This window comes from Octopus bimaculoides, chromosome 12 (assembly GCF_046866305.1).
Source record: "Octopus bimaculoides isolate indiv1 chromosome 12, ASM4686630v1, whole genome shotgun sequence".
Taxonomy (NCBI): Eukaryota; Metazoa; Mollusca; class Cephalopoda; order Octopoda; family Octopodidae; genus Octopus; species Octopus bimaculoides.
In genome coordinates, this window is record NC_142939.1 from 36403327 (window position 1) to 36427840 (window position 24514).

Genomic DNA, 24514 nt, shown 5'->3' on the forward strand with positions numbered 1-24514 from the left:
AACAGTTATATTTTCTATAAATGTATATATTTGTATACTAGACTACACGTGATCAGTTGGCTCACCTGGAAAGTCTGAGTTTCCCAGCAACAGTGTTTTATTTCGTTGGTTTCTTTTCTTTTCCAGGTTATTTCACATACTTTCAATGAATATGACATCCATATCATGTATAAACTGTTCCTTCCCCAGAAAAGGAAAGATTTGGCTGAAATTTCTTGCATGCCCTGCTACCATATAACAGGTATTTTAGGTCCTTTATTGCAAATAGCTGTTACGTGGTAGCAGGGCATGTTGGAAATAGCAGCCAAATCTTTGGAGCTGAGATACGTCGAATGCATTTGAAAAAAATTTTTGTAATGATATTTCCTTGAGATGATCTTTCGCTTTGACTCTCAGAACTGTTACTTTGATTCTCAGAACTGTCATCCAGATCAGCCGGTTTTGTGCATTAAATACCAGAAAATTTTTTTTATTTATTTACTTTTGTTTTAAAGTGAAAGATGTATGAACGTGTATAAGAAATGGACATGTGTGTGAGAGAGAGAGAGAGAGAGTGCCACTTACACATTCGTGAGAACACACATGTTCACTCACTCATTCACTCTCTCTCTCTCACACACAGACACATGCACACGTACATACAAAAAAGATGTATGTACGTATACATGGCAACACACTGCTTCACACACACATCTATTTCATATACACATACATACATCTTTCACTTTCTCCTCTCTTTCACTGTAAAACAAATGTAAATAAATAACAATTTTTACGGAAATTAACGAACTCCACATGACAAAAGAAAGATCACCATTCACTTGAAAATAAAAAGAACATTAAAATATTGTCTGTTTAAATAAACCTAAAATATAAATACTTACTGTACAAACAACTTATATTTTTAAATCACATTCACTTAAAAATATTTCTAAATGATTAAAATATTCCTTTCTACTCTAGGCACAAGGCCCAAAAACACGCCCTCCACATGGACTCTGAGGACAACATTCTCATCCAAGAGTACTCTTTTGGGAAGATTTTCAATGTCCTCGTGGCTGGCTTGAATAATTGCGGAGATACTCTGCCCGAGCCAATTTTGTGGGACAGAGCATGTAATCTGCAGGAAGGTGATTTTGTCTGTTCTGTTATACAACAGAGCTGCCATCACCTCCCTTGCCTCGATTTCCAGTGGTACTTGTGTCACCTTCACTTGAGCCGTTCGCCTCCCCATGTAGGTTGGAAGAAGCACCACCTCCTTTGTTTTTAGGGGACTCACCAAATGCTCTTGGGTTTCTTGGATTGTCTCAAATCTGGCCTCTACCATGCCATATGGCCAGCCCCTTGCTATGTATTTTATGTCTTTCCATATGGGGGGGGGGGGGCAGACATTTTTCTATTACACTACTGTCAAAGTGTTTGAACTTCTTAGAAGAAGGACAGTATGTTTTAAAAACTACTGTCCTTCTTTTTAAGTTTTCGATGCTTAGGGAGGGGGATATCTTAATACCCCTACCCTCCTCTTTCATCCTTTCATAAAGCTCAGAGAGCTTATCCACTTTCAAGACTATGTCTTCAGTAGCAACAGCGGTAACTGCCGAAAACTTCTTCTTCACTGGTTTATTCATTTTTTGAATTAATTTGACCAACATACTCGGTCGAACTTAATTCTACACAAAAAATCCCTGGAAACGGGAAACCTATAATATATATATTTTTTTTCCTTTAAATGAGGACACCAGTTCAAATCTTACTCCCCGCTGGGGGAGGGAGGAGTATAGCAATAAAGCCTACAATGGCTGAAATTTAATTTTTTCTCGGGAAACCTATAATGTTTTTTTTTTAAAAAAACAGTTCGCAAATAACGCCTACGATGGCTGAAATTATATTTTTTCACGTGCTTTTTTTTTTCCCCCAGAAAAATAAACGGGAAACCTATAATGTGTTTTTTTTTTAAACGGTTCACAGTTCACAAATAATGTCTACAACGGCTGAAATTACACATGAGGAAACCTATAATATTCTCTTAATGAGGATAACAATTCAAATCCCACCCCCGCTGGGGAAGTGGGGCAACACTAAAGCCTACAAGGGCTTTAGCAAAGTTCAATTTTCAAAAACAATAAATGCTGAAATGGCATCGTATACACAATTCCTGTTTCCCGTCACTGAGAAAAAGCACTGAAAATTATCACAGTTTAACAATTAAATTCAACAATGTTCGACAATTACAAGAATAATTCCACAGTAACGATTCAATCTTCAACAAGACACTCACCAGCAACAAAAAACCCGTCCGGTACAGAGAACGGTAAGCAAGCTACTTACCACACAACCACTCTTGCACCTATATGGATATATTAAAAATATATAAATATACACTAAAAATATATAGGATAATTGATACATTTAAGAATATGTGTGTATATATATGTATATATATATATATACATATGTGTGTGTGTGTATATATATGTGTATATATATATGTGTGTATATGTATATATTTGTGTGTATATATGTATGTATATCTATATGTATATATATCTATATATGTGTATATGTATATATCTATGTGCATGTATATATGTGTGTGTGTGTGTATATATATATATATATATATATATATATATATATATACTAACATTAATACCTGTCATTGATCAGGTAATTACTTTTACTGTTTCTTGGGAATCACATTCAAAGTATTATTATATATATAATTTACTCCTCCTGTACGTGTGTATTTTATATGAGAAAAACATGTAATAATTGAAGTAGAAAAAAGGTCAATTTCGTTTTTAAATGTAATGATAGTAATGGCAATTTAAGTTATTGAAGTATTCATATTGCATTAAGAGTGAATAATTCTTTATAAACAATGTTTTTTGTTTTATTTTGGGGTGCATAAGCAAAAAGATTTGCTTTTGGTCCCACACATGATGCCCCTATATAATGTTGTCCATGTGAAAAGCATGGTTCTTAAAAACATGTAATAATTCAAGAAGGAGAATTGAAAGATTCAGCATGAACGAAGATAGAAAAATCGCTGTATCATATAGAATAGCTTTTACAGAATACATATGACTGTGCGATAGCACTGAAAAGGCCACAGGTCAAGTAGAACAGCCATTTGTCATGGTTTCTTTTGAGATTTGAATAGGCCGTACGGCCAAGGAGAATTGAAAGATTCAGTTCGAATCTGAACTAGGGTGAGACTACCCCTACAGATTTAGATTTACTCCTCCTGTATGTGTGTATTTTATAAGAGAAAACATGTAATAATTAAAGTAGAAAAAAGATCAGTCATACATGTTAAGGTATTGAAGTATTCATGTTGCATAAAGAGTGAATATTTCTTTAGAAACAATGTGTTTTGTTTTGTTTTGGATTTGCTTTTGCTCTCACACGTGATGCTCCTACATAAAGTTGGCCATGGAAGAGCATGGTTCTTCAAGTTGCAACCCAGCATCATTTAGTGTTTGACCCTGAGTTTTATTGATGCTCATAGCAAAAGAAAGTGGGATAGGAAATTGTAACAGCTTAAATTGGAATGGGGCATTAAATGGTATAACTGGTGTGCAAGGAATGAAGACGGTATCACCTTTACCACAACCAGTGAGAATATTTGCCTCAGTGAAGTTCTTCATAAGTTTGTGCACAGTTAGTGTTGTACCATTGCATAATTTTTGTTCAGACAAATTAAACAATAGCGTAATAGCTTCTCCTGAATCAGTTTGATTTTGCTGAACAAACAAACAAGCTAACGGATAGAATCTCTCTTACATATATATATGTTGATAGATGGATAGATATGTATATGCATCTTAAATTTAGAATAAACAATAAAAATAGAACTAAATTTATACAGGTAGATATTAACTTTTATTCTTCTATTAATCCAATCGTGCTTGATAATCCTTTTTTATTTGCTAGAAAAAACTCTAACCTTAGTTTTAAAGAAATTAAAGTAATTTTGGAAGCTCTAAAAGTCTACTATTTTATTTGATAAGTACTGGGTACTTATTTACTCCAGATATTAATGGCAGACTGTATAGAGAAGATGTGCTGTTTTTGATTAATAGTCTATCAAATAGAAAATTAGATTTGTATAAGAAAAAATTGCATAGTTTTTTTTAAAAGATTTGGTTTATTTATTTCTATTGAAAATGAACATGATTATGTTAATTATTTAGATGCTAATCTGAACTTGCTACTGGCCAATATTGCCCATATCATAAACCAAACAATAATTTGAAATATATTAACTTTAGTAGTAATCATCCTAAAGCATGAACTTTCGAGGCAAGTTTCATATTTATCTACCAATGAGGAAATCTTTAAAACAATAATGCAGAATATTATAATGTGACCCTTAAAAAAGCGGGATATATGCACAGGATTGTAATAAAAATGAAGACTATAAAAAATATCATTATTGAGTGCTGAGACCCTCTTCTGTCATGACTGACCCTGGGATTGCACCTAGAAAGTTACCCTCCTAGGCACAAGTCTGGGCAAGGTTGTTTATGGAAGACCAGCAGTCCCCATGCATACCGGCCTCCCCTCTCCTAGCCACCAGTGTTATCCAAGGGAAGGGCAAAGGCCAATACAGCTTGGCACCTGTGATGCCGCAACTCATCTCTATAGCTGAGTGAACTGGAGCAACGTGAAATAAAGTGTCTTGCTCAAGAACACAACACATAGCCCTGTCCGGGATTTGAACTTGCAACCTCACAATCGTAAGCTTGACACTGTAACCACTGAGCCATGCACCTTCACAAAAAAAGAAATCATTATAATAATGGTAAATTGGTAGACTATGGAATGTATGGATCTAATTGCATACGTGAGTAATGAAATTAGAATTCATAAATCTCATAAAAATATAAATAGTAATAAAGTTGATGACGTAATTAATAAATTAACCATTACAGAATCTAAAAATAACCAAAGTAGGAGTGGAATGAAATGTAGTGTAAATGTATATTCTAAAATCAATACCAATAATGTAGATGCACTAAATCTGTATTATGATAATAATAATGGTAATAGTATGAATAAGAAAAAATGTAGTAATTATAATATTCTGTATGAAAATAGGCTTAAGTTTAAGACTTAAACGTATACCCCATATGCAGGTTTTGATACACTTCATACTGTTGATTCTATAAATAGAAATAATATTTAGCTTATTATTCCTTATGCAAGACAAACAAAAACTAATTTGGGTAAGCTAAACATTTTAATAAAAGCGAAATAAATATAATAAAATAATTAATAATAGAAAGGCTAGAATTGGCTTTTCAGTATCTAAAAATTTGTTTAGAATTATCTCTTGAATTAGTAATAAAAAATTGGACATTTTTATAATAACACAAATAAGAATAATTCTATTACTGATAATTATGTTGCTAGAACTTGTGATTGTAGATTTAAGGATAAATGTTATTTCAATTATTTTTGTATGTAAAATAACCTTGTATATATCTGTAGAGTTGAATCTGAAGGGAAAAATCATTTTTACATTGGGTCAACTGAAAATTTTATTAAAAGACGTATTGCAAACTATGAATATACTTTTAGGAACATGGATAGGTTGAAAAGTTTGTTTGGAAGTTAAAGGATAGTATGAAATTGTACAACATTAAATGGTAAATACTTAGTTATGCTAGATCTTATAAAATTTTCAAACAAAGAAAAAAACAGAGAAACGAGACATGCAACATAAAGAATATTACCCTTCTTCAGTTGTCCCTGCTCCATCTACTTCGCGTTTTGAAGGCAAGGACAATACGCGACTTTGTTGGAACAGCCCTTCCCGCAAAAACAAATTAATTAAAATTTGGAATTTTTTGCTGAGGGTTAAAGTGTAAACAAAAACAGGACAGTGAGAACAAGGCAGTAAAAGACAGTAAAAACAAGACAGAAAAGTGAGAACAAACGGTAAAGGCTGTTAGGCCAAGATGATAGAAAAATTATTTTGAATGCTAGTTAGAGAGTGAAAAAATTCACGTCTTCTCTGTAGGAAGACAGGAAATAGAAAGAAAGAATCTTTTTCGTCACGTGTCAGCAACGAGAGAGTCAACGAGGAGGAGTGAAAGAGGGAATGGTGAAAGGAAGAATAGGGGAGGGTTGGGAGAGAAAAACAGAAAGGATGAAGAACAAGGGAGAGAGATATAGACAGGGAAGTGACAACAATAGAAGTAGAGTGCACACTAGAAAATATTAAGATAAAACTTATTTGGAGGCAATGCGTGGCGTTCGATCATATAATAACATATATAATATATAACTATATGCATATATCCATACATATATGTACATACCGACATCTATATGTATACATACAAGCATATATGGGTTCAGGACATCACAAAAAATGTTAAACACAATGAGAAACGAAAACATAAAGACGATGGTTTGTTGCCAACTTAATGTGGCAGTCCCAGGAAAGGAAGAATGCTACTGCTATTTAGCCCCAGGAAACATCATTTCCAGTTGGCTATGTCACACAAGCGTTCTGTGACCTTAAGTTTTCAAACAGGTAGGCATTCATGGAATTCTAGACCTTCGTCCTTATCCCTACATTTGTCAAAGAAAAAAAGCTCTCCGTTTGAGCCTATTAATAAATTCAGTCATTTTATGTTGCAAAGCTTCCTTGTACATATGCTGAGATGGAATACGAATATTTTTAGTTGAAATACCCATATAATGCTTCTTCATTATGTACATTTTATTAAAAGTGCTTACAAGTTAAATTTTCTTATAAAGTATATTTTAAAGTATACTTCACAATATATGGACTGTTTTAAGAAGTGCTCATTGCAGGCTAAATCAAAGGGTAATGGAAATTTTAGAAGGAACAAATCCAGGCAATCAATAGAAATTCACAACATAATTTTAAACATACAACGAAATAAATATACATATAAATTTATAAATCCTTCGAGTTAGCTTGCAATGAGCACTTCTTAATATAGTCCATATATTGTGAAGTATACTTAAAAATATACTTTATAAGAAAATTTATATGTATGTATGTATGTATGTATGTATATATATATATATATATATATATATATATATATATATAGGAGATGTACAGGACAAAATACCAAAAGAAGTGTAACTCATCAATTGTCAACTGTTTATTACTCTCTATTTCGAGCTTTCAACGACAAAATAGGAAACTTTAAGACAGTAGCATCCAGAAATTTTTAAAATGTAAAGTTTGTGGAGAGTTAGGGCTTCGAATGAACAAACAGAAACAGAGTGGGTGTACAGAGTAAATGATCGATGAAGACAAACAGTAAGGGCTATTAGGCCAAGATGCACTGCAATGGGTAACACCTGGGGAAAATGTTTAAAGGATATAGTATAAATATAAATAGAAGAGAAGAAAATAGCAGAAGAGAAAATATGTTGGGTGGTAAGAGAAATGACATCCAGCTAGGTGGATGTGGCATCCAGAAAAGATAGAGGTGAGAGAAATGGCCTGAAGTTACATGTGAGCAAATAGGCAAAGGGGAAGGGGATAAGAGAAAGAAACAATGGGAGTGAGGATAAGGGAGAATGTATGTATATATATATATATATATATATATATATATATATCAAATGGTGAAATGAGTGCTCAACACCGCATTGGTGAATCTATAATTTCTTTATTTGTGAATTAAGGCTACCATTGGTTTCATGTTAAGATAAGTAGGAAAATATCCTAGTGTCTTAACAATTTTTCAAGCCGAACACATGGAGAAAGGTGTTCATCTCCATTTTGGAAAACAGTCTTTGCTTTGTCATGGGATTTCTCATAAATTCACATGAATGAAACAATGAATGAAGGTACTTTAGTCTAGAGTGGCATCTTTTGGAGTTTGTCTCCCTTGGATTTGTGTTTTCGGTAAATTTTGTTATGGTTAATCATTTCACATTATTTGTTTTTGTTCTAGGCATGGTATTCTTCTACTTGTATGTTGAGGTAGTGTGTCATTGGAGCATATTTCTATGTGTGAAGTTTGTGTGCTATATGTGTTCATGTTTAAGAAAGGGGCTATCCTGGCAGGGTTACCCTCGTTTATAGGGGATCTTCTTTGAAATATTTGAGTGTAAAATATTGCTTGTGCATTCAGAGAGAGAAGGTTTCATCCCTAATGTGTAGGATGTTATCTGTTGATTGTATAATGTTTATTTTTTCAGTAATATAGAATTCACATTTGGTATCCTGTCCTCTGTATTTTTTGGCCAAAACATACAGAAGAAGGGGTACCAAATATATATCTATATAGAAGCTAGAAAAAGAAAAAGAAAATTAGAAAAATAATATGTAGTGGGAGAACAAAAAAGTGATGGAAAAAACAAAGAAAGAGAAAAAAAACATATAGTGAGAGAGAGAGAGAGAGAGAGAGAGAGAGAGAGAGAGAGAGAAATGATTTGGAAGTTGGTGTTCCCAAATGGTATCTAACAAATGTTAGATACACACATAAAAATGCACACAAATAAAACAGACATGCATATCTACATAAATACATACATATATACAATAGTAAGACACATGTAGACATACATACAAATATAGAAATAAACATAAACATATATATATCTACATACATATATTCACGTCAAGATACATATATACACCATAACATATATATGCATACAACTATATTAAAAACTGTCTGGTATATTGAATATTAAAATAAGAAAATTAATATAATATAATGAAGTGGAATGTAAATTTTAAAAATATAAACTTAAAAAAATATAAATTTAAAATATCAAATCTAAATATCTAAATATGAAAATGAGTTAAAATTTTAACTTTGGCAAAATTTAAATTTAAATTTGCAAAATAGTCAAAGGCTTTCTTAATAGTCAAATGATGGCGAAATATGTACCAGCATTGTAATACTAAAAGATGTCTATATTTTAGGTGTAAAAGCCAGATTCAAATGTGAAAGTCAAAAAATTGACCATACAGTATTTTTGCAGTTGATATTTTAAACCTTGTAGCATGCCTGTAGGAATTTAAAAGATCTTGTCTTTGGTTCAGTGAATGCTTATCCTGGAACAGGATGAAGAGTTTCTCAGAGAAGCACAAATTGCATCTCATCGGTTGCCTATATGCTCCATGTTTGTATGGTGCTGCTTTCTCCAAAATTATCCAGTTGTTATTGAAAGGATGGACATCATTTTCCTTCAATAGTCAAACATGTTTTGCAAGACTTATTGCTGTCTAGGGTATCGAAAAGAATTTTGATGGGAATAAAACCTAATCTTGAATGAATTTTCCAAGGCTCCTGTGTATGTTTTGTATTATTGTGAGCCATCTATATGTACTCTAGCTTAATAAACTATTCCTTTCTCAAGACATTTTCCTCCTAACAGACAGCAAGTCTGATCTTAGAATTGCAATTCTTCTGGTTAAATTTGGCACTGTGGTTGCTTCTAATGACTTTCATATTGTACTGATTAATAAAAGAGGTGAAATTTTTTTAACATGAATAGCTAACCTTCAACGTTCTCCTATTAAAAATTCTATAAAACTTATGGCTAGTTTGAAGATGTTTAGAAACTAGTTTTAAAAATTCCCTACCTTTATTTGTTTTTACAGCAATGTTAAATGCCGGATTAAACAACAAAACTTTCCTAGTTCTAGTTCTACATCTTCTATTATTGCTAGTAGTAGTTTGACTATACTGGATCTTCTCCGAGAATCCACTGTTCCTTAATGCATTATTATATGGTGTGGCATTTTGAAACGCAGTCTCATCTGAAGATATGGATGATATGTGCTTTCCTGTATTATCAACTAGATTCTAAAGAATTATGGGTGGATGATTTGACTCTTTGTTCATACAAAATAGCTTTCCATTGGGCTTACGGTAGAGTTTAAATTTATCTAATTGTAAATCAAAGTTAATATCTAAAAAATCTACATTATTAAGGTTATTTTCTATCATTATCTGTAAGGCCATTCTTTGGAAGAAACTAATAAAATTCTTCCTAAGTCTATCTAACTCATGGCAGTTTAAATCATGGGTGACTATAAGACCATCATCCCTATATAATCCTGCATCTATAAAAGGGAATTCCAGATGCAGGTTATGCAAAATATAAGCTCCTATAAGCATACATAACTTCACTCTACCATATGCCCCCATCAGTACATCAAATAAAGAACCCTAACCCTTTTTTAACCCAGGTGGAATCATCGTAGAGAATTCAAGTTATCGATAGTGACATATTGTTTGGTGAGGTCTAATGCTTTAAAAAGTAAAGGCCTGGATATTGACAGTTAAAAATTGACAATATCAAACTGTGTAAATTTGCAGTTGTGTTTATGGTTAATTCTTTTGAACCATTCTATAACTGACTTGCTATTTCCCCAAATCCATAAATTTAATTCTCTATTTAACTTCTTTAAAATAGAATCTAAAACATTTTTGCTAATAATGCCTATTTCAGTTTTATCTGGGTTAATTAGTCTATATTTAGAGTTTCTATTGAAATATATATATATATATTTATTTATATGCATATATATATATATATATATATATATATATATATATTTTATATGCATATATATATATATATATATATATATATATATATTTTATATGCATATATATATATATATATATATATATATATATATATATATATATATATGCATATATATATATATATATATATATATATATATATATATATATATTTTATATGCATATATATATATATATATATATATATATATATATATATATATATATATATATATATATGCATATATATATATATATATATATATATATATATATATATATATATATATATATATATATATGCATTTATATATATTTATTCATAACCATATATGTATATTTGTATTCATATATGTATATATATATGTATATATATTTATACTTTATTATATCTCTGATTTAAATATAAACAGTAGCAATACAGAATCGTAACATATAATTGCCAACCAAGTGTGGCGTCCTATATGGGGCAGTGCTACTGACGTTTATAGCCCCAGGAAGATATCTTTTTCATATAGGGCACCACACTCGGTTGGCAATTATATATATATATATATATATATATATATATATATATATATATATATATATATATATATATATATATATATATATATATATATATATATATGAGAGAAAAGGTTGAGTTCTATGTTATCCTTTACTTTGCAGAATTCCAAAGGTCAATTTCTAATAAAGATTCTTCACATTGCTTTGGTAGCTTACTGTAGTAAGTATTTTTCGAATATGAAAATGTGACAAGTATAAAGTGTGTTATGAGCATTTATGTAACATGTATCCTATAGAAATTCAACAAACGATTAAAGATGAAGAAGAGAAGGTGTTATAAGTTTTTAAAAAATTTAATCCATGCATGTGTTCATTTCAAACGGTAATATTAACATGTAAATAAAGTAGTAAAATATTAATTCAATTATAATTATAATTAAATTAATTACATATTACTGTTCTTCTCAATCTGAAAAAAGAATACATCAAAAAGAATACATCAGAAGAATGTTATACTTTTACAGAAGACTAGATGGAGTGAGTGTCACATAACATATTTGGATACTCTCTCTTTACTATTTTACTTGTTTCAGTCATTTGACTGCAGCCATGCTGAAGCACCGCCTTTAGTCGAGCAAATCGATCCCAGGACTTATTCTTTGTAAGCCTAGTACTTATTCTATCGGTCTCTTTTGCCGAACTGCTAAGTTACGGGGATGTAAACACACCAGCATCAGTTGTCAAGCGATGTTGGAGGGGACAAACACAGACACACAAACACACACACATATACATACATATATATATATATATATATATATATATATATATACAACGGGCTTCTTTCAGTTTCCGTCTACCAAATCCACTCACAAGGCTTTGGTCGGCCCGAGGCTATAGAAGAAGACACTTGCCCAAGGTGCCACACAGTGGGACTGAACCCGGAACCTGCGCCTATTTACATAATATACATAATATCTTTATGAAAGACAATAAGATGCTAAGATATTTAAATTTATATTTGATTTGACAGTTATAGTAATAAAAAAATAGAGTATTTGTTATAAAAAATTCCGTGAATAAGAAATACAAATAGTTTTTATAATTTTATATAAGTTACCTGAATTTCAAATGAAAAAAGGTACAGGGTTGTGAAGGAGTAATTATTAGGTTAATATAATGGAAAAAAAGATTTATTATTAGTTAAAAAGCTTATATTCATTTGTGTGAGATAAGTCTAAGAAGAAGGAATAAAAATAGAAGAATAGCTGTTAATATTACAGAATTGAGAAAGAAAATACTTGCTGTAGTTAAGATTATTGAAAAAGATTGTACTGTGATAAAGAAGTGTTTTCGAGAGATTGAATAAGGTAACAATGTAGGGGAGATAAGGCCAAAATAAATTTGTAAGAAAGATTTTTTGAAAAATTACACGTTTCTATATTTTAATGTTTACTATGTTAAATATTAAAAAATTACAATATAAATTCAGAATCTAGTTATGCATAAAAGATGTAAAAATTGTAGTAATATTTTATCAATAATTACCTAACTTATATAATGTAATGGTGAATGTGAATGTAAGAAAAAGTATTTTTATTATTACGGAGTGATAGGTGCTAATAAATAGGTTAAAAATATAAAAAGTAATTCATATATATAAATATATAAATCTCCTATAAAGAGAGGAGTATTATTTCAATATATGTATATATATTGTATACTGATGCATTTAAAAGGAACAAATCTACGAAATAAGATAAAAAGATATGTGTATATACCAAAGATTCTTTTTGAAAAACAACTTTCTTCAAAACAATGCCACCTGGTTTTGTCATTTCTTTAAAAGGCCAAGAATAAACTTATTGAAAGAACTGACCAGCTATAAACACAATTTTCTTTTCTCTTTCCCATCGACACACGCACACAGATACACACATCAACACAAAAACACACACACTCACACACGAAAACACACACACTCTCTCTCTCTCTCTCACTTTTCCCTCCATTCCTCACCCTCTCTTACTATCCTATATATCTCTCTCTCCACCCCTACACACTCAAAACTATATAAAGAGATGGCATCGCAAAAAATTTGAAAATCCTACACGATTAGGTGAAAAGCGCTTTATATGATTTATAAAACATGTGACATATTAATAAAAATCTGTAAATGTACAACCATCCAGATTTCTGAGTACCTTAATTTTTTTCTATAATATAATTCCTGTACATCACCTCCAAACCTTCCAATATATGTATGTATATATATATATATATATATATATATACACATGTGCACCAGCCATATACCCGTGTTTGATAATATGTATAATATTTGAAATACGTATATGTATAAAATTAGTATAAACTTTATAAGTAAAATATAGAATATAATATATGATATATTAATTATATTAATCAGTATTAAGATAAAGTTGAAAAAACATTAGAAGCAGTAATAATGATAAATTTTTGGACCTTTCCTTTATATACACATATATATACATTTCTTTTACAATATGTACTTAGATACACCCCTCTCTCACCAATTCCTAATATTATTATTATTATTATTATTACTATTATTATTATTATTATTATTATTATTATTATTATTATTATTATTATTATTCAGTAGTTTTATTTTTATAACGTGCTTTCACTTCACTACCGAGCGCAGCTCTGTGCGCCTTGGGTATGTGCTGTGGTTTGCTGTGGTGCTCTTATGTTTACTGTATTGAAAGTGTTTTGCGTAGAATGTGTGCAGTACCCAGTAGTGCAATTTTCTGTATGTTATATATATTTGTAAGTCCTGGTGTTTTTGTTATGTATTTGTCTGAATATTTTTTTATTATACCTAAGGCACCTACTATGATAGGAATTGTTTCTGTTTTTAGATTCCACATTCGAGTTATCTCTATTTCCAGGTCTTTGTATTTTGAAAGTTTTTCCATTTCTTTTAGAGAAACGTTGTCATCTGCTGGTATTGAAACATCAATTAGAAGGCATTTTTTTCCTTCATGATCTTTGACAACTATATCTGGTCTATTTGCCTTAATTTCTCTATCTGTGTGTATTGGCATATCCCAGAGTATGGTTGCTTTCTCGTTTTCTGTGACCTTTTCTGGCGTGTGTTTATACCATCTTTTTTCTGTTGCTATTCCATAATGTTGGCATAGCTTCCAGTGTATATAGGTCCCAGCTCTGTCGTGTCTGTGAATATATTCCTTCTTAGCCAGGACTGGGCAGCCAGAGATAATATGATTTATTGTTTCTTGTCGATCTCCACATATTCTACAGTTACTTGTTATATTTCTTTTCATTATGTGTTTTTGGTAATTTCTGGTGGGGAGGCTTTGGTCTTGTGCAGCAATTAAAAATCCTTCAGTCTCTGCTTTGAGTCCTGAGCTTCTCAGCCATTGCTGGGATTTTTCTCTGTCTATTTCTTTCGCATTTAGTTTAGCCCAGTATTTACCATGTAGGGGCTTTTCTTGCCATCGTTTTATCATGGTCCGTTGCTGTTCTAGTTTTAGTTTGGATTTCATTTGTTTTATAGCTTTTGTTGTTTCTTCTTCTTCTTCTTCGTATTTGTTAGGTAGATTGATTTCTTGTTTGTATTTGTCAGCTTCCTTAAATACTGAAAACAGTTTTTTGTTTTGCTCGTGTTTTGTGGCTATTTGTATTAGTTTCCCTTGCTTCTGGAGTAGGTATTTTTGCAGTCCTATGGTGGTTATTTTATAATAGTTTTCTAGCTGTATAAGACCCCTGCCACCTTCTGTGCGTTGTATATATAGCCTTTCTATGTCAGATTTTGGGTGGTGCATCCTATATCCTGTCATTATTTTTCTTGTTTTCCTGTCTATTTTACATAGTTCGTTTAGTGTCCAGTTAAGGATGTTGTAGCTGTAGCTTATAACTGGGACAGCTAAAGTGTTGATACCCATTATCTTGTTTTTAGCATTGAGCTCTGTTTTTAGTATTGATCTAACTCGTCTATAGTACTCTTTCTTTATTTTTTCTTTCATTTGTGTATGTTGTATCCTATCTAGTTCATTGACTCCTAAATACTTATATGGTTGGCTTTCGTCTAGTTATTATTATTACTATTATTATTATTATTAATATTATTATTATTATTATTATTATCATCATCATAATTACCTATTGCCAATCTGTATGATACTTTTTACTTTTTACTATTGATATATGCAAACACCTTTTAAAACTATTTTAGGTGACAATTTTTCCCTTATATATCTTTTTCTTTTAATTATTTATGGTTTCTTTCAAATCTACCTGATATTAATCAAATCTTACAGATGATATATGTTTAAACCTATAGTAATTCTTGGTGCACAACAATCCCTTCCACAAAATGTACACTCTCATAGATATAGTTCATTTATCATTTTGGGTTATACATCTAAATAAATTTATAATATTTTCACCTTTTTTCTCATTACTATTATTATTTTATTTATTTATCATATTAAGATATATAAGGGCAAATTTGTCACCTAAAATAGTTTTAAAAGGTGTTTGCATATATCAATAGTAAAAAGTAAAAAGTATCATACAGAATGTGCAATAGGTAATTATGATTATGATAATAATAATAATAATAATAATAATAATAATAATAATAATAATAATAATAATAATAGTAATAATAGTAGTAACAATAATAATATTAGGAATAGGTGACAGAGGGGTGTATCTAAGTACATATTGTAAAAGAAATAGATTACAAACAAATAATGTATATATATGTGTATATAAAGGAAAGGTCCAAAAATTGTCTAAAAATATAAACTGAGAAAGAGGAGAAGGTATATGAAGATTTGGTATAGATGTTATATTAATGATATGAGGGTCATACAATGTAAGGGGGAAGGGTTGAATAACATATGAATATCTAATTAGCGTAAGATAATTAATGTAGAGAGTATTATAGAATAGAAATCTGATGCCATAGATAGGAATGATGTAGAGAGAGGTATTATACAGAAAACTTTATTATAAGGAGAAGGAATAAGATAAAAGTAGTTAAGGTGGGCGGGGACAGATTATTTAAGATTAATAAAAAGGAATTTTGACATATGTGTAGAAGAAAAAACTTTTTCGTCTCTTGAATTAACAAGAAAACCATTCATTTTCATTATTTTGTAACTTTCTTCTAGGCATAATTTGCAGATCTTGTTATTATGTCTATAAGGTGGGGCTGAAGAAAGTATTTTCCTAGAAATCGAGTAATCTATATTGCTTCTTTTAAGTTTCCAAACCTTTTTGGATAGACGTGTGCTATTTTCTTTTCTAGGGTCATTAAATAATGGTTTATGATTACTCTTTCTCTCCTTTACTTGTTTCAATAATTTAACTGTGGCCATGCTGGAGCACCACCTTTAGTCGAGCAAATCGACCCCAGGACTTATTCTTTGTAAGCCTAGTACTTAATCTATCAGTCTCTTTTGCCTAACCGCTAAGTTACGGGGATGTAAACACACCAGCATCGGTTGTCAAGTGATGTTGGGGGGACAAACACAGACGCACAAACACACACATATATATATACGACGGGCTTCTTTCAGTTTCCGTCTTTGGTCGACCCGAGGTGCCACGCAGTGGGACTGAACCCAGAACCATGTGGTTGGTAAGCAAGCTACTTACCACACAGCCGCTCCTGTGCCTATTTAATCTTATTTAATCTTAATTTGAAAGAATTTTGTGTACACCTAATGGAAGTAAATTTAGAGATAATGGGTAATAATTGTTGCTTATATATATATAGAGAAAGCAAAAAAGCAAACCTCAAGGCTTTCTATAAATTTGCAAAAGAAACCACCACAGTACAGTACAGTACAAAATAAGACCCCTGTTCCAGTTGAATGGCTCACTGACTGCAGACCCCAAAACGATAAGTGAAGCGCTCAGTGTCCAATTTAAAAGTGTGCAATTTACCTCTCCACTGAGTCACATGCAGATAAAAAGACGCAGCTGATTTCTTTGACAATGCAACTCTGCAGAAAAAGACAGCAGCCATTAACTACATTGACATTGAAGAAGAAGATGTAATAGCAGCTATGGATGAAATGTACTCAAACTCAGCAACCGGCCCTGATGGTTTCCCAGCTATTCTCTTAAAGTCATGTAAACAGGAATTAGCGGGACCACTTTGGATACTCTTCCAGAGTTTCCTTGCAAGTGGTAAACTTCCCAAAAAGCTAAAACAAGGCATCATATGCCCTATCCATAAAGGTGGAAGCAGAGCAGAGGCCAAAAACTACAGACCCATCTCTCTGACTTCACATATCAGCAGATTCATGGAGTGAATAATCAGAAAGAAACATAATAAAAATAATTAAAAATATTAAAAAATAAAATCCAAGTAAAAAACTTATACATAGATACAATATAGAAACCTATCAGTACAGTCTCATCAGCAGGTCCTATCAGTAAAAATATTTTTAAATATTTTAAAAATATATAAGAAATATAAGTAATAATTATAGAGAGCTTATAGCTAGACACAAAAATAGAAAGCAAGTACTGATAGGTTTCTATATTGTGTCTATGTATAAGTTTTTTACTTGGATTTTATTTTTTTAATATTTTTAATTATTTTAATGTTTTTTATATGCTTTTTACATAATTATAGGGTTAATACTTTTTCCACACATTTTTCTGTTTCCTCCCCTCCACCCTGTTTTTTCCTGGATGCCTATAGACATGTACAAAGAACTTTATATGTGCACGCTTGTGAGTGTGCGCGTGGATGCGTGCGTAATGTAGATATATGCGTGCGTATAAAGAGATATGTGCATGTGTATATGGATATATGCATGCATGCGATAATATACACAGTTTTAGACGCATTTTGACCTTGTCACTACACAGTAATTTCCCTTTGTTTTTTAACGGTCATTATTCACAGGAATTTTCAATTGGCCGGATAACTGAAGAGATGTTGGCGTGGGCTCCCACCCTGGCATCCGAAACTTGGAGTTTTATCATGGCTACTGAATAAGTGTCACATATTTTTACAGATATATATATATGTGTGTGTGTGTGTGTGTGTATGTATATATATATATATATTTTTTTTTGCAAATATTTTCAATGATGATACTTTAGTACAGTGATGAAACAGAGCCGTGTCGTTGAATTTGCTGCCCATTTGGTCAAGTAACATTACTATTATTATTTTGCTGCTAATCTGAATGTTTTAATCTTGTGATACCAATCTGCCTGAGACTGCTTCAGGTTCTATGATGCAAGGTTCTTGTTTTAAAATGATCTAAATGAAACCCTTCCATCAAAATTTCATGTTAATTTATGTTCCATATAACAGTTTATGACTATATTCTTCATTATTTTCAAAACTAAACAAAGATAGTGTATTTCAATAGAAATATGGTAGCAAAAGGGTTAAGCATATTTATGTGTTATAAACATTAATCATACTTTCAATCACAAAGCATGGCACTCCATAATTTTGTGTGCTGTTAACCCACACAAGCACACGTACATATACTTACATTTACAAGCAGATAGAAATGAATACATGCATTCAAGCTTTACAGCCATATATTTTATTGTAAAATGTATTATATCTGACTCTTAGCAATTTCACAAAAATATACATGTATTCCACATGAAGGCTACTAGACTTGCTGACAGCTGGGAGATTATACCAGACACAATTTCGCATGTGTTGGTGGAAATATATATATATCAGAGTGTTTCTGTCTGTCTGTATATTATGTAGGTTATACTATATATCATATATATATATATATATATATATAAAGGTTCCACATACATTGGAGGGAGCGGTCTGGTACATTATAACAGTTTTTTTTAGATTGATTGTTAGACCCAATGCTGCGCATGCTGCAGAAATCGCATTCATCATGTGCTGCAGAAGTTTCATTTTGGCACAGAGTTTTAAGATTGAACAGTTTTCCTGTTGTCCTATACCTTATAGAGACGCCTTCAGGGCAATCTTTAAAAGCTATTTGAAAGACTATTGCGAAATATATAGCAAACTGTGTAAGAGCAGGAATATCACCTTGCTTTATACCATTATCTACAGAAATTGGATCTTCCATCTTGTCATGAAATTGTCTAAGCATTCTCACAAATTTTTCAGGGCATCCTAGCTTTTTTAGGATCTCCCAAAGTGCAATTCTATTGATAGAATCAAACACTTTTGTTAGGTCAGTGAAAACCTGGTATAAGTCCATATCCTGTTCGATGCACTTCTCTTGCAACTGTCTAGCCAAAAATATCATATCCATAGTACGTACTCCCACTATCCCTAAACTCTCATTGTGATTCTGATAGAACCTCATCAGCAATATGCAGAAGCAATCTATCCAGCATTACCCTACAGAGGACCTTTCCAGCAATAGCTAACAGACAGATGCCGCGATAATTATCACAGACATCCTTTCCACCTTTAGATTTATATAGTATCTCCATAGTTGCATCACGCCAATCCGGAGGAACCTCTTCAGTTTGCCAGGCATCTGTGGAAACAACTTAATTTATCTTCACAAATTAAAGTTAAGGTATATAAAACATGCGTCCTCCCATCTTTGCTATATAGAAGTGAGGCATGGGTCGTTTACCGTCGGCAGGTAAGGCAAGTAGAATGATTTCATCAATACTGACTGAGAAAAATTTGGGGGATGAACTGGAAAATGGTCATTAGTAATGTGGAGGTGCTTGAGAGGAGTGGCAGTAGAAGTATAGAGTCAATGACTTTGCAAAGACGTTTGAGGTGGAGGGCACATTTGGTAAGGATTAGTGATGAGTGACTGCCAAAGCAGCTATTCTATGGTGAGCTGGAAGATGGCAGGTGATCAGCGCATAAACTTAAACTAAGGCTTAAGGATTGCCGTAAAAATGCTCTAATACAGACAGGAATTGCAGCTGGTAACTGGGAGAGGGAGGCACAAGACATGATGGAAGGAGGAAGATACTGCATCATGATTGTTCAAGGTTTGAGAGGGAGAGAGTGAAGTATGAGAGAATTAGGAGGGGGCTTAGAAGCGGGGAACCTGTAGAAAGTGAGAGTGTTGCTTTTTATGTGTGTGGTTTGTGGGTGGAGGTGTTTGAGTCATGCAGGCCTGGTGAGCCATCAAAATTCTCATGGAAATTGACCCATGATAAACAATCATGTGGCTATTAAAATTCATAACAGAACACGTATAAAATGTGGAAGGGTGTGCCTCTCAGTTGGAAGTCTAAAAAGACATGTTAAGAGAGTGCATATGGTGGCACCTGTTTCTCCTGCCAGCCAACACAGTTGTCTAGTATGTAATAAAATGTGTAAAAGCTTGGCTGGGCTTAAAAGTCATATAAGGGCATCACATGGCAACAATCATGAATCATTTCAGTAAGTCTTCTTGGCAATGGCTTTTCTCGTGTAACAAAGATGCAGCTGTGATATATATATATATATATATATATATATATATATATATATATATATATATATATATATATATATATATATATATATATATACATACATACATACATGCATACACACATACATACATTTATATATATATATATATATGTATACAGGAAGCATAACATCATCATCATCACTAGTGATCACTCCAACCACCATGATGTTGACTGGATGTTTGATTTTTATCACTCTCGGTACATGTTTTGAGGATATAGCAAGCCAACAGTTGTTCTATGTGTTGACTGTCTGATCCTGGCAGGAATTTTTCTCATCTGAGAAAAGCCAAAGCATGTTCAGTTGGAGGGGTTGCTTGAGTTTGTTCAAAAACGTTGTAGCACAGTCTTTCCTCTTGTCCATAATGGCTTGGGATAAAAATTGGCCCTTTCTCACATTGTATGAGGAATACCGAATGTCTTCATGCACTATCTGCCTGATAAGAAACTCAGACACTCCCACATCCCTGGCTATGGACCTGATTGACTTGGTGGGATCTTGTCAATCATGGCGTGGATCTCACCAACAAATTCAGGAGTTCTTTTCTTATTGGAATGATCAGAGTGAGTTTTCCGAGCTGCCGTACCTTTGTAATCACCTTTAGACTTATCCAACTCTTTCCAAATCCTCTGAAATGTTCATATTGGAGCTTCCAGCATGAATGCCAAGCAGTATAGCATGTCATTTCCAAATTGTGTCATGGTGCCCAACTGACCCTACTATACTGTGTAGTTGACAAACTAAAAAACAAACAGTGTGCATGTGTGAAATTGAAAATATAAATGGAGACAATTTACCCATCGCACCCTGTATATGTATGTGCATATGTGTGTGTGTATACACACACACACACATATATGAGGAGGTACCCAAAAGTAACCAGAAGCGTTTTCTGTAGGACAAGTTCGTTGTAGTTCAGGCTTTTGTCACTAGAAGCCACTTAATGCAACTCCTCAGGCATCAGTCTGCCAACCAGCAGCGTCCTGTGAAGTCGTACTGCCACATGGTGTATCTCTTCTTTGCAGTGCTTCTCCTCTGTTCATTGAAACAAAAGAATAGCTTGCTTTCATGAAATTCTCTTTGCTTCCCAAGTTTCCCGAGCTGCCGTACCTTTGTAATCACCTTTAGACTCATCCATCACTTTTCAAATCCTCTGCAAAGCTACAAGTGCAGTGGCCTTCCTTATTGCACGTTTAGAAATACCAACAAATTTTGACAACCTTTTCCAATTATACTTCAGTTTATTGCTTATATTTTCCATGCACAGATGGTATATATTTGGTTTTGTTTATATGCTTATTTACATTTCAGAGTCTGCCTGCCTGTCTGTCATTGTTGTTGTCACTGTTGCTGCTGCTCTTGCTACTGCCGCTGCCATTGTTGCTATGCCTCTGACCAACAAGCAGTTTATCTAGATATTTTATTTAAATATTTTTTTCAAAGATGAAAACAAATGTACAGATATATGTTGACTTGCCCTTCCCTGCTGCCCACTTTGTACTCTGCACTTACATAAATTCCACCCTTCTCCAAGAGGGAGTCCTGCCCACTTTAAGAAGCACTATCCAAAATGCTGGATCTACTTTGTTTTCTGACTATCTCTCATGTAACTTATATTAGTTATTCATATTTTTTATTTTCATTTATTATTTTTTCTATTATTTCAGCATCATATCAATGCCAAAATTGTTGCGAAAGATTTCAATTATCAACTGGAAAAAATACCTTTATATATTCATATATATTTGCACATTTACTACATTTAATCAATCACAGGTAAGGATATATTTTTACCTTATTAATACTTATGAATAATCATTTAAAAGATAGATAAAAAGAATTCATGTTTTCTTATCAATATACTCCATTCACTTACAATCAAATCCATGTCAACCTTATCTACAGACCCAAGCAAATTTCCACGCTTAAAGCATTCTATGAATTCTGTCCAATAACATGCACTGGCCTATGTTATAGATGTGACTATTTCCATAAACTCATTCCGTTTCCTTTGTTTCACACATCTGATTCCCCATTGTTTTTATTCCGTTAAATTCATTTTTAGTTATTAGCTGCTGGAGACTCAACATGTTCTCAAAGACAAGTTAATTGTACCATTTCCTGGTGTATTGTAACTCGCATATTTTTAAAGATATATGATGATCATTGATTTGTGGTGCAAGTGTACATTTTGTAACTATTGTTAAAACTTTTCTGCAGATTATGTACATGCCATTTTTCATCTTTCAAAATTACAAGAAATTTTTTTATTAGTTTCACTAACAAGTCCCAGATTCCAAAAACACTTATTTGGATGATTTGTGAAATAATTAAAATGATTTGATAAAAGTACAAAACAGTAATTATTTCAAGTGTTAAAATAATAGTTTCTAATGTATAAACAAATAATAATAATAATAATAATAATAATGATAATAAAAATAATAATAATCATCATTTAACGTCCGTTTTCCATGCTACCATGGGTTGGATGATTTGACTGGGGACTGGCGAACCAGATGTCTACACCAGACTCCAATCTGATCTGGCAGAGTTTTTAAAGCTGGATGCCCTTCCTAATGCCAACCACTCTGAGAGTGTAGTGGGTGCTTTTTGCATGCCACCGGCACGAGGGCCAGTTCAGTGGTACTGGTAATGGCCACGTTCACATGGTGTTTTTTACCTGCCACTTGCACAGGAGTCAGTCCAATGTTTTGTTCACATGCTAGTAAGGCAAAGCTGGAAACGATCGTGCTCAAATGGTGCTTTTTACGTGCCACCGGCACAGAAGCCAGACCGCTGCTCTGGCAATGATCCTGCTCAGATGGTGCTGTTAGCACTGCACTGGTATGGGTGCCAGTCATTGAATTTGGCTCAGTTTCGATCTCATTTGCCCTAACAGGTCTTCACAAGCTGAGTTTAATGTCCAATGAAGGAAGGGTGTTGGCATGGGTGCTAGTCAATGAATTTGGTTCAATTTTCAATTTTGATTTCACTTGCCTCAACAGGTCTTCGCAAGCAGGGTTTTGTGTCCAAAGAAGGAAAGGTATGCATAAGTGGGCTGGCTACACCCCTGGTAAAGGCCACGGGTTATGGTCTCACTTGTCTTACCCAGGTCTTCTAATGCACAGCTTATTTCCAAATGTCTCGGTCACAAGTCATTGCCTTGGTGAGGCCTAATGTTTGAAGGTTGTGCTTCACCACCTCATCCCAGGTCTTTCTGGGTCTACCTCTTCCACGGGTACCCTCAACCGCAAGGCTGTGGCACTTTTTTACACAGCTATCCTCATCCATTCTCACCAAATGACTATACCAGCACAATCATCTCTCTTGCAAACCACAACTGATGTTTCTTAGGTACAACTTTTCTCTCAAGGTACTTATACCCTGTTGGGTATGCACACTGACATTACACATCCATCGGGGCATTGTGGCTTCATTCTTTGCGAGCTTACGCATGTCCTCAGCAGTCACGATCCATGTTTCACTGCCATGTAGCATGGCTGTTCGTACACATGCATCATACAGTCTGCCTTTTACTCTGAGTGAGAGGCCCTTTGTCACCAGCAGAGTTAAGAGCTCTCTGAACTTTGCCCAGGCTATTCTTATTCTAGCAGCTACACTTTCAATGCACCCTCCCCCGCTACTGACTTGGTCCCCGACATAACAGAAGCTACCAACTACGTCTAGTTTTTCTCCCTGAAATGTGGCAGAAGTTGTTCTCTACACATTTCCAGTGTTTATTGCTCCTGAGCATCTGCCACATACAAAAATTATCTTGCTAGTCCTTTGATATTGCTGCACCTCTTATGTATCCATAGCTTACACTGGGTACATCTTATGGAGTTTCTAATTATGCCTTTTCTACAGATCGAGCAGGGTTATCTACCTGAAGGGATTTGTGTTTTGTCTGCCTTCCTATTTATTACGACTTTGGTTTTAGCTAGGTTGACTCTAAGGCCCTTTAATTCTA

The 24514-nt window shown here is 33.0% G+C and overlaps 1 protein-coding gene across 1 annotated transcript in view; it reads left to right on the top strand.

Moving 5' to 3' along the window:
- LOC106875675 (uncharacterized) overlaps positions 1 to 24514 on the top strand; it is a 178334-nt gene that overhangs the window by 99813 nt on the left and 54007 nt on the right. Inside the window, exon 2 of the mRNA XM_052972127.2 lies at positions 22209 to 22317. The gene's annotated coding sequence lies outside the window, so the exon portion shown is untranslated. The remainder of the gene's footprint in view (positions 1 to 22208; positions 22318 to 24514) is intronic.